At 35.9% G+C, this 11,915-nt stretch overlaps 3 pseudogenes; 1 reads left to right on the top strand and 2 right to left on the bottom strand.

The window, feature by feature from the left end:
• The window catches only part of LOC102875666, an 88,155-nt pseudogene that overhangs the window by 32,254 nt on the left and 43,986 nt on the right, over nucleotides 1–11,915 (top strand).
• Nucleotides 545–1,501, bottom strand: LOC102853735 (annotated as a pseudogene).
• On the bottom strand, nucleotides 3,733–7,612 carry LOC102854136 (annotated as a pseudogene).

The following is an 11,915-nucleotide window of genomic DNA, read 5'->3' as shown; positions in this document are numbered from 1 at the left end:
GTTTGTTAGCCATCTGAATGTCGTCTTCGGTGAAGTGCCTGTTCATATCCTGTGCCCATTTTTCTATTGGATTCTTTACCTTTATCTTGTTGTGGTGAACATGGGCAATTTTCTGTTATGATTTACAACCTCAGAAAACCTACTAGAAGGTCAACTATGAGCCATTTCCAATTAGATGGCAATGAGTTTGACTTTGAGTGAACTGTTATTGTGGGGTTTTGGGTTTTTTTCAGAGTTTTCAGAATATTTTCTTTTTATAATTCAACCCCTTTCCAGAAAAGTAGTAAAATGAAAGAACATTCTTAATAGTCACATGACAAAAACTATAAATCATGCTTGAAATTAAAATTTGAAAATGAAATTTAAAAATACCTTAACAATCATATGATTTCTGAGGATTAGCAGTTTGTTATGCTTAGAAAGGAACAGTGGCTAAGAGGCATATCCACCCTGTCATAACAGACATCCAAATACTCTACTTAGGATGACTAATATGAAGAATTAAACATAATACATCTTTACTTAAGAGAAACGATTTTAGTTTTTATATAGGATTCACTTCTGACATTTCAATTCCTGATTTTCGAGGCTGCAAACTGTGCACTTCTGTACCACACTTGTTGTTGTTATGTGTGACACACTTAGAACAAGTAAAATACATGTCAAAGAAGAAATTGCTCTTAATAGAGTAGTAACAGATGATATGTTCACATGCTATAATATGAGGCATGATGGGCCACTCTCCACATAAAAAACATTCTTTGCCACTGGTAGCATTGTCACTATTAGGAGCACCAGTAAGAGTAATACACCATGAAGATAACTTGGCTTTCAATTTTGGACGTTAATAAGTGATAAGAGAAAAATCAGCAACTCAGCAAAACCATGCCAGAGAAGTTCTCTATTCATATACTCAAAGCCAATTTCATGCACATTTTGGGGCTTGCAAAACTACAGAATGAATACCTAGGAGATGTTCTGTCAAAGTTGCAAACGTTCTTTAAAGAAAAAAAATTTTTTTAAAGAAAAATTTTTAAAAAATTAATCAGCTCACCTATTTTCAAAAGTCCAGCCATAATATTCACACACTGCTTGACTTTTAAGAATGATGTTAAAGTATAGTTTTGAAACAAATCATAGCATCTTTCTTCTAACTACTTCTCATCAATTGTACAAATGGCATATGAAAGCTTTTGCATTTAAGTGGTTGGTCTGGTACCTCAGGTTTGGAGAAAAATAATTTTTGTATTGAATATTCAAAACAGACTGCTCAACAGTGGTATTTTTTTTTTTTAATAGACACAGTGAATCTCCAGAGGAAACCCCACCAAAATATTTTTACCTCTGGTTCAAAGCATACTAACAGCATGGGTTTAAATCCATGAGAACACTGCATAAACCGGGACCAAACTAGTTGCTCCAGGGCCTTACACAGTGCAAGTGCATCTAGTCGACTTAGCCCTCTGCCTGTATTCTTTGTATTCTCGTCTCTGGAAGTCATGTCTTCTATGAAGTTGTTTTCCCTTCCTGCAGCTCTCTTAACACTTGTTATCCGATAGTAATTGCAAAGGAGTTGTTTTTTGTTTTTTGGTTTTTTTTTTTACTACTGCAAGTTCTTCTGTAAAATCCTTGCATCATAATGGCCAGGAGCTTATGAGTGTATGAAACAAGCACGATCCATGTAACTTTTTCTGAAGCATTCTCTGGAATACCCAACTTTTCCTAGTCGAATTTAGGATATGAACTGTTACTGTTGCTGCATAACATCACCAATGACTACCACGTGGTTATATCAAATTTTGTATTTAAGGTATGAGAAATGCAATTTTATGTCATTCACCCACACACTACCATCAAGTTAAAACTGGCTCATAACTGACTCCATTGAGATTTCCAAAAGTGTAAATCACTTGAAAATATGTTGTTATTGTTGTTGTTGTTAAGTGCCGTCGAGTCGTAGAGGACTCATAGCGACCCTAGGAATGAAAAACCTGAGCACTGTTCATAGAGTTTCCAGAGGCAGGCAAGGAAAAACATCTATTTCATATTAAGTGAATTGTACATTTCAAGGAATTAGTACATTTCAACTAAGTTGTCAAGGAAATGCGACATTTGTGTATTTGGACATGTTTTGAACAACTTCACTAAATTTATTTTCTATAACTTTTTATGCAAATAACCATAGCTTTCTAGAGTTTGGCAGTGGTCCCTTCCCCTACAAAAGGTGTTTTTATGAGCTTGTGTAACAAACATAGGGTCACGCTCAGTCGTACTAGACTCAACGGCACCTAACAACAACAACAACAACATGTAAAAATCTTACAACAGTGCTTATGAAAACCCTTAAAGGGAGAAAACATAGTTAGCAAACACTGCAAAAAGCTCAGGTTATTTGCTTAAAAATGCAGTATTGTTGCTTATTTTAATTGGTATTGTTTTCATTTTCTGCATGCATAGCCTTATGGTGGAAGATATTTACAGTTGTATTTCTTTTCATCTTTACACAATTATTCCTCTCCTATTTTATCTTAATAGAAGGATTTCTAATATGATGTTGAAGGAAAGGACAGCAGGGCAGAATAAGTTTTGTGAAGCACAAGTTCAACCAAAAGACAGAGGGATTTGAATCAAGATTCCATTTACTTAGTTTTATAATAGCATACAGTCATACAGTAAGAATGTCCTTTCAGCTGATTGGAAGTTCCATAAGCACACAATCTCTTTGGTTTGCTAAATCACTAAAGAAGTGTATGGCTGCCACAAACTATGGTGTATGAGAGTCACCTTCACCTGCATTTGCCTAAACCTGATAACAACTCTTGTATCGCAGCTGGTCCCTTCATCTCCTCATCAAAGGGTAAACTTTCAACATTTCCCCTTTAAGCATGTGTTGGGGTTCGATACCCAGAGGAATAGTCCTTCAGAGACTGTGTTTGCAGACAGACCAAAAAACTGACCAGGAGACAGACTAAGAGACATTACTATCTTCAGTTTATTAGAAAAGGAAAACTTACTAACCCGGGAAAACAGTATAGCAAGGATGTGGAGATGGCCAGCCCGCAAAAAGATTCTGCTAAAGTGGGAAGAAGTAGCTATTTTTTGTCCTTACATAAACAGTCCCCTGCATACAGGTAAATGAAAGATTATATAGGCTAACAGAAAATGCTAAGAACAAACAATGCTAACCGAAAAAATCATCACCTGCTTGATTTCTTTTTCTAAGTGGTTAAAAATAGTAAGAAAAAGTGTCAGCTTGTGCTCCTAAAAGAAACTAGAAAAATAAATCTAGTAAGAACTCAGCTGGCTTAACATAAGTGTAGCCATTTTGGGGTCTCTTTAGAATTTCTCATATAGTATATCACTTAGAGGGTTTTTTCCTACCAACTTTTTATTTAATCAAGAATGTTCCCCTCTAGTCCTAAGATACTTTGGTTTGGTTTTTGATTTATGAAAGTGTGCTAAATATTTTTGTGCATATCAGAAACTTATAAACTAGTTTTCTCTATTGTACTATAGATTTGATAAACTAAATTGATGGATTTTTAATTTTAGTATAATTTTATGTCCTTGGAATGCATAATCATATTTATAATGTATTAGTTTTAAAAAATATTTGTCAGATTTAATAAAGATTCTTTCATCCATGCTAATAATAAGTAAAATATTTCTGTTGTACCATTCTTGGTGCTTTTTATCTGAGTACAATATTTAAGGTTAATTCTTGTCATGCTCTTACACTCTGTGTATTTTATCAAGCTCAACAAATTGTGTTATATCATCTAAGTGATCCCACCACTTAGGTAGACACTTCTCTGCTATGGTTCTCAACCAAGGGGCCACTTTCACTTCTCCTCTGGCTCCTTTATCCGGCAGCTCTTGTAACTCTTCCTTGTTCATGTAGGACACACTTTTTGCTTCACTCAGATCTGGATTCAGAGGAACATTCTTTTTAATAAGCAGAAGATAACAAATCTCATGTTCTCCCCAATTTGCATCTGATTTTGCTTTGTGATGATAGATTGGCATGGGCAAAATGTCTTCAACAGAAACCTATGACAAAAATTTATGGAATGTAAATGAACAACACTAATGTTGAAAATACAGGATGTAGACACAACCACATATAGAAAACACAGAATGTAGAGATAGATATATTTTCACTCAAAAGAGTTAATTATCTAAACTTAGTTAATGATCACTAAACTTGTAGGTTGAAAACAGTGTAGTAATCTGTTTTGGTATTGCTTTTGTGTCAATTTATCAGTCTGTGTCATACTTTAAAGACTATCTCTTCCCTCGATATGAACTGGAAATCTTTGCCAAGAAAATATTCATTTTCTTTCTCAATCATCTTCTTAAAGGAATAAAGGTGTTAAAATTCCATTAGAACGTTTTATTAATTTAAAATCTGAATACCTTCTTTCTTGTTGTTTTACAAAGATTGATTCCTAAACAAGCTCAACTCTACCTAGAACTAATAGATATGTCTCTTATATGTAACAGCATCTTTATGAGGCCAACAACACAAATCTGGTTGTGGAATTCTTGTTCCCTTTTCTTTGAATGCCACCTACTCGCTACATCAGTGTATTCTAGGCAGATATCAGGTACCTGTCCAGGAGGAATCCCCAGCTCGGCCTGCATCCTCCTCAGGGCTGCTCTCTTGACTCCAATGGCATCTTGCTCTTCCAGTTCCAGCGGGGTATATAAAGGGTGACAAGAGCAAGAATCACTGTAATACCCTAGAGAGAATGAACATAGAAAGTACCTCATGAACTGTCATTACCATACAGTGAACTGTACACTGCGACCTGTAGACTGAATATATTAAATAAAAACACAGATTCTCAAGATAAAGATGGAATCATCTGAAGTGTAGCCTGGATGAAGACCAAGAACTAGGATTTGTTTTGAGTGTTCTGTGAGAATTCTGCTCTCTGTAGCATTTATGGGCTGTGAGAGTTTTTGGGTATCAACAAGATAGGATCCTTTGGTGGTACAAATTGTTAATACAGACAGTTCCTAATTAAAAGGTTGGAGACTCTAGTTCACACCACAGAACCTAAGAAGGGAAGTATGATCATCTTCTGAAAGATTAGCCATAAAAACCCCCATGTAGCACAATTGTACTTGGATACTCATGGCAACAAATTTGATCTGAGAAGATGAATGTGGTGGCCATTATGTCACTGAGCTCTTAATTTTTTTTCTTAGAGTGTCATGGTAAACTGCCTTTTTAAAAATTTTTTTTAATAATTTTAATGAACATTTACAGAGAATTTGGATTTCCGTTCATTCATTGCTGCACTTCTCTACCCGCCCAGCCCTTTCCCTCCGCCCCCCAGTTTGCTCCTCTCTTTCAAAAGTAAAAGAAAGACTCCCTCCCTGGTACACAATCCCCCTGCACCCCTCCCACCGCCCCAAGTACATTCCATTGAGCTCTTCTTAAGAATGGATTGTCTTTACTGTACAACTGATACTTACTACACTACCACTGATTGAAAGTTAGTTAATATATGTCTTGTTACATTATTTTAAAACTGTTAGAATAGCAATCAGCCCTAGAAATTATCCAACACACACACACACACAAAAATTATCCAACACAGCCTAATTTAGGAGGAAGAGGAACATGTCAGTGTGTGCAGGGCTTGGGATGGATCTGAGGAGGCCAGACTCATATTCCAAAAGAAGGGTTATCTTGTTTGAAGTTGTACAGAAAGATTTTCAGGCTTAATACCTTTGTAAACTTCTTTGACTCTACTTCAGTAATGGCAATACTATTTACGATGAAAGTAGGGAACAGACTCCTCACTAAACCTCTTTCTATTTCTTTTCAGACACTGAAAATTTCTGTGAGCCAAAGAAGCTCAAATATAGGGACAATAAACAGAAGAATTTTCATTGCCACAGTTTTCTATGCCAGGCAACAATACATATCTCTGTCCTGAAAGAAGGATAGACAATCTTCTCCCATGTGATTTACTACCTCTGAAAACCCGCTGGAGGGTCAGTCCTGACTCCATGGTGCACAACAACAACAATATATTCCTGTTTAGGAAGCGCTGGTAAAAACCTATGCTGCAATCCTGAAAGCATTTGGCTCGATTCCACCAGCTGTTTCACAAGAGAAAGATGGGAAATATCCTCTTGTATAATTAACTGCCTCTGAACACCAGCTGGATGCTCAGCTACAGATCTATTCTAACTTGATAGTACTCAATGGCACATCTCTGTCAGGGGGCTCTGGTGGCCTAGTCTGGAAGGATTTGTGATGCTATGTTTGTGCCCCTCTGGCAGTTCAAATCCAATTTTATCTTCCATGGGAGAAAAATGAAAGTGTGGGAGAATATATAACACTAAGTCTGGGTAATTATTTTTGCCATTATAACACTATTTTTATGCCAAATGTTATTTATCCTAATCATCTAAATCCTTAGATAAGACCTACTATGCACATGATTGCTGGTACAAAAGGTTAATGGTATAAGTTCTCCGACACATGCCTGAGGAGAAAGGACTAGTGATCCGAAAAAATAAGCCATTCAACAAGATTCTCTTCTGCTTTACAGAATATCACCGTAACTCTGAAATGATTTGATGGCAATTGGTTGAATCTTTCCCCATCCCCTCTCATTTTAAGGTCATGTCCATACTATCTATTATCTCAGGGAGGAAACAGCTATTTAATAAAGTGAAACCTGGATTATGGCCCTCGTTTCTGAGAATTTATTTCTCAGATACATTAAAGTCTAATCATGTCAACAAGGTGTGGTTTGGAAAGTAAATTATAATTTGAAGACTCACCAGGAAAAGTAACTTTCATGTCTGCTCTCTGTTGAATTAAGACTTTATTCTCCATGTAGAATAAGAGAACACTGAAGGCTCGGTGCAGCAGTCCTGAGGAAATAAATACCTGTTCATGTGAACCCACAAATACTGAGTCAGTAGAGTAATTAGTTTTCCTTCCTGAGCTCGAGCTCTGTCTGTCACAAACAAATGCTTCCAGCAGAAAAATCCATTGTGTGTCTACTGTGTAAAAGTTAGAGAAGCACTGAACGTCCAGCCTGGCATTGCCGTGGCTCCATCTAATGAAAACATATCTGTTCAAGCTAAGCAAACGTAACTTAATCTCTTTCTGAGCTTTCTCCTAAAGATGACAATTAATAAGAACACTAGGTGATTGGAAGTGTCCCCTATCATAAATGTTTGATTTTATACCTGTTTACATCTCTATCAGGAAGCTGGTGGCCTTGTCTGTCCCCAGAGAACTGGGAGGCTAATCTCAGTGGTACCTTCCTGCTGCTTTGAATTCACCACAGGAGAAAGACAGACAATCTCCTTTGTGACTTACAATATCCAAAAACCTGTTGGAGGATCAACTACATGTTGGTTACTATAAGACAGCAAAGAGAGTGAAGCACCATTGTCAGTTCATGCAAGAAAGGATAAAATATAGCCAAAATATCCACACTACCTTTCTCTATATTTTCATTCAGGTGGAAATTCCTCTTGGTTTCTGGACCAATAACCTTATTGTTTTCATCAACAACAATTCATCTAAACGATGCCTCTGACACTCATCCAGCCAATCAATACTTACTTCAGGCATTGCTGATCCTTGTGTCCAACCTGAAACGCACATACAATTTTATCTTTGCATAAAGATAATAGAAAATTATTTAGGATTTAACACATTCTTTCCTCGTTCAGTGAAAGAAATAGTATTGAAATAATGCAGTCGTGAGATGTAGAAGGATACATGTTTCTAATATTGCATCTTTTTGAATGGGAAATCTTGAGTGAATATATTTCTGTGGTCTCTCATGATTACAACAATTAAGTAGTAACAAAATTATAAATCTGCCCAAATAACAAACCAAGTATACACATTTAGATAATTCTCTTTGCAAGACATTTGGAGGCCAAAGAGCAAGACCTGGACAAACCAAAGGGTCAATGATGGAGATATTTCACAGGCTTTGAGAAAAACTACATTTCTTAAGCCTTATCTATCATCTCATTATCAAACACTTCCTAATTTGATAAAATGGATTTCTAAAAAAAAAAAAAATACTGTTTAACTATAGATGACCCAACATTTTCCAATTCAATATTTCTATGAAAATGTCTTGAACACCACTTATTATGAATAAAAATATTTTCCCATTCTCCTCCCTTTTTCATGTTACAGAAATGAGTGGACTGTGTCTCTTATAATCACTTTTATAACTCTCAACAATTTGCTCACACATTTAGCCAAAGACGCCACTTGACTAAAGGAAAAATAAGTAATAGATAATGTATGTAGACATGAATTTGGCCAGAAATACAAGAAAATAATTCTTGAACATTTATACATTTCATCAATAAATAGAGATCCCATAAGAAAAAGTTCACGTACTAACCTTTCTTAGAAAATGGGGATTTTTAACGTCAGTCTTGGAAACCTTGAGATGTAACTGAATGTCCAATCTGAAACTGAGCTCTTTTATATGCTGGAGGTATGGAAAGAAGTTTGTCACGCTATTTTCTCCAATCTCCAATCTTGAAAAGTAAAAGAAAACAGACCCTGATCTCTCTCACTGACTGTTTCCTTTGCAATCCAAGAAAATAATAGAGTTTATACTTTATTTTTTAATCTTATTAATAGTATAATAAAAGTGTAAAATGACCTTTCAATCTGGTTGCTACGCCCAGTAGAACAAAAGACGCATATTCTGTATAGGTAAATACAGTGTTAAGTCATCATTTCTGGATATAAGCAAGAGGATAAATCTTTTGATGATATTCCTTCTTCTCAAGTAAATTTTTCACTTTGAAACTTTTTATTCAACGTCATGATATTTTAAAAATATAGGATTATACACTTATTACCAGTTGCCTTCTTGCTGATTCTGACTCACTACTATTCCATAAATTGTTGAGTACAGCTGTGCGCTGTAGACTTTTTAACAGCTGCAACTTTTGAGAGGCATATCACTAAGCTTCCCCCCCCGCCCCCGAGGAGTCTCTAGATTTCTTTGAAATGTCAATTTTTAGGTTAGGATCTGAGTTGTTTGCCATTTGTGCTACCAAAGACTGCTATAAATTCTTGTTACTGCTGTTGGTAGGTGTCCTCAGAGCAGAACATAGAGATCCTGTATCTAAGGGAATGAAACATGAACTGGTCTTTTGCAATCTTCATACCTGTTGCCATTTGTTTGAGACAATTGATAAAGCCTCTGCATTGATCCAACTTGTTGAAGGTCTTCCTCTTCTTCCTTGATCCTCTGCTTTACCAAGCAGGTTATTCTTCTCTAACGTTAGCCTTTTATGGCAACATACCCAAAGTACATGAAACAAGGTCTCACTATTTTTGCTTCTAAAAAACTGTCTGTCTGTATTTTTTCCAAGAAAGCTTTGTTGATTTTTCAGGCAGTCCATGACATATTTAATATTCTTTGCTTACATTATAATTCAAATCCATCTGTTGCATGTATATGAGGCAAATGAAATGTGAACTATATTGGAGAGAAAGACTGCCATCTGAGTGAAATAAATGATATAATGTACCTTTTAAATGTATTTATAAGTAAATATGTACACTCTACTAATGCCAAAATCCTACTGCTGAACATACTGCAACATGAGTAAATGGGACAACATAAATACCAACTAATGATAGGAATCAGTGTTTAAAGATGGCACATCTTTCAAAATGAATATATAAGTTTAATTTAAGTACTATCCCATGGTCATTGTTAAAAATAGAATTTGATCTCTTGACACTTACTTTTCCATACAAAAGTAGATGTAAAATATAGCTCCATTTTTTTGTTAACATAAGAGTAATCAGAGAAGATTGTCTAACCTAACTTTAAAATGTAAAAATTATTTTTTGAAGTTCAATGGATGTTGGAGTCAGATGATTAACATAGTAACGGAATATAAATAGGCATAAAGTAGATTTTTTAAAATGTAGTTTAATCCTTGCAGTAAATGTCAGGATTTGCAAAGCATGCACAAATTGGCAATATAGAAAAGCTGGTAAAAATTTTAAAGTGTTCTTAATTAAAAAAAAATATTATTTGTTAGTGAAATTTTAGTGATTGGCAAGATCCCTTTAAAACATTTGCTGGAGCAGGGCTGCAGAGACAGATTAAAAGCATGACGCACTATTCGTTTTGAAGACAATCCATTGACACCTGTTTGTTTTTGCTGTATTTTTTTCTCAAATTTTTGTTCAGCCTCCAGCCTTCGTGACTTAACAGGTTTGCTATCATCCACCCATATCAACTTTCTGTGCTGAATGTTTTAATAAGAACCTACAATTAAATGCTCACATATGAATCAAATAAAAACTTCTATGGCTGTCAACTGGGCTACACCATACAGGGCAAGGCTCTGCCATGCCTATAATGAGCAATGTATTTTTCATTCCTTAACAACTGTTAAGTCTATCCTTGTGGTCCTCTGGGGACAGATAGGAGGAGAGTACAATATTAATTTTTCCAAAAGGAACTATGTTGTTGTTGTTGTTGTTATTTGCTGTCCAGTAGACTCTGACTCATAGTGACCTGTGCACAACAGCTCTGAACCCTTCTCTATCTTGAGCTAATTTCATTGTTTCTGACACACCTACCCCCATTATCCCAGTCACTGAGTAAATCCATCTCAACCAGGGTCATCCTCTCTTGTACTGTCCCTCCATCCTTCCAAGCATGATGTTCCCCTTCAAGGACTGGTCCTTCCTTGGAACATGCCCAAAATATGTGAGATGCAGCTTCAAATTCCTTACCTCCGAGGAGCAGCCTGATTTCATCCTCTCCAGGATGGTCATGTTTTATATCCTTTTGTACATTGTAGTTTTGTATTTAGGCAAGAAATACAGCATTAAAAAAAGGAAATTTTTTTTAAAATTTTATGCTGGTTTATTTCCAAAATTCTCACACATTGTTTTTCACACTGAATCCTTCTCACTTCCTTGACCTATCCCCTCCCTCCCTCCGTCAAATTGTGTGACCCCCACCCCCTATCCACATCCCTCTACTCCCATCCTTCCCACCATGGATCTTCATACATTTTCTTCAATAATGGTCTTATACAGTATTTGTCTTTATGGGGTTGAGTTAGTTCACTCAGCATAATGCTCTCCAGTCCCTTCCAAATTAGAAAGTGATTTATGAAATTATTGCTCCCAGGTAGTATTCCATCATGTGAATGTACCATAATTTCTCAATCCATTTGATTGTGATTGGACAATTGGGCTGTTTCCATGTTCTTTCAATGGTGAATAATACTGCTATGAACATTAGTGTACAAGTCTCTATTTGCGCCTCATTTCTCATTTTCTCACAATATATTCCAAGCAGTAGAATAGCTGAGTCAAATGGAATTTCTATGGTCAGCTTTCTGAAGAAATACCAAACTGCCTTCCAGAGTGGTTGTACCATTTTACAATTCCACCAACAATGTATTAGAGTTCCTATCTCTCCATATCCTCTCTAACTTGTATTACTTGTCCTGTTAAACTTTGCCACCTCTTTTGGAGGGAGGTGATATCTCATTGTGGTTTTGATTTGCATCTCTCTTATTGCCAGTGATTTAAAGCATTTCTTCATGTGTCTGTTGGCCACCTGAGTATCTTCCTTTGTGAAAAATCTTTATATGTCTTTTGCCCATTTTGTAATTGTGTTATCAGTCTTTTTATTGTCGAGTCACTGTAGGATTCTGTTAACTTTCAATAGGAGGACCTTGTCTGAAATGGTATTACCAAATGTTTGGGTTTTTTCCCCCAGTCAGTAGGTTTTCTTTTCACCTTACTGTAGAATATTTTGATGTGCACAGGAACTTAATCTTCAGAAGGTTCCATTTATCAATTTTTTCCTCTCTTGATTGTGCTTTTTTGGCTTTAGTTGGTAGTTTCTTTATAC

Source organism: Elephantulus edwardii, unplaced genomic scaffold (assembly GCF_000299155.1).
Source record: "Elephantulus edwardii isolate Elephantulus edwardi_28Jun2011 unplaced genomic scaffold, EleEdw1.0 scaffold00073, whole genome shotgun sequence".
Taxonomy (NCBI): domain Eukaryota; kingdom Metazoa; phylum Chordata; class Mammalia; order Macroscelidea; family Macroscelididae; genus Elephantulus; species Elephantulus edwardii.
The sequence above is the reverse complement of the archived record's forward strand: the minus strand, read 5'-3'. Positions and strand labels throughout refer to the sequence as shown.